Below are 255 nucleotides of genomic sequence, written 5' to 3' on the forward strand. Positions count from 1 at the left end.
TGCACGTAGAATCGTTGTGTATATTATGTAGATTTGACACTACCCTTATAAAAACGTATAGTAGAAGAACAAAAAAACATATTAGGGTCGAAATACACATAAAGAAAAGCTTATAACTTCAACCATCTGTCAATCAGTGAGATCCAAAATTGAAAGAAATGAGGAACACGGTGAAGCTATCCATGATTTTAGTCTAAGAAATTATGTAGGAAAATGAAGAGAATGGTTCGAGAATTTACGAGGAAAGTTAGCGAA

The sequence above is a fragment of the Penaeus chinensis genome, chromosome 25 (genome assembly GCF_019202785.1).
Source record: "Penaeus chinensis breed Huanghai No. 1 chromosome 25, ASM1920278v2, whole genome shotgun sequence".
Lineage (NCBI taxonomy): Eukaryota > Metazoa > Arthropoda > Malacostraca > Decapoda > Penaeidae > Penaeus > Penaeus chinensis.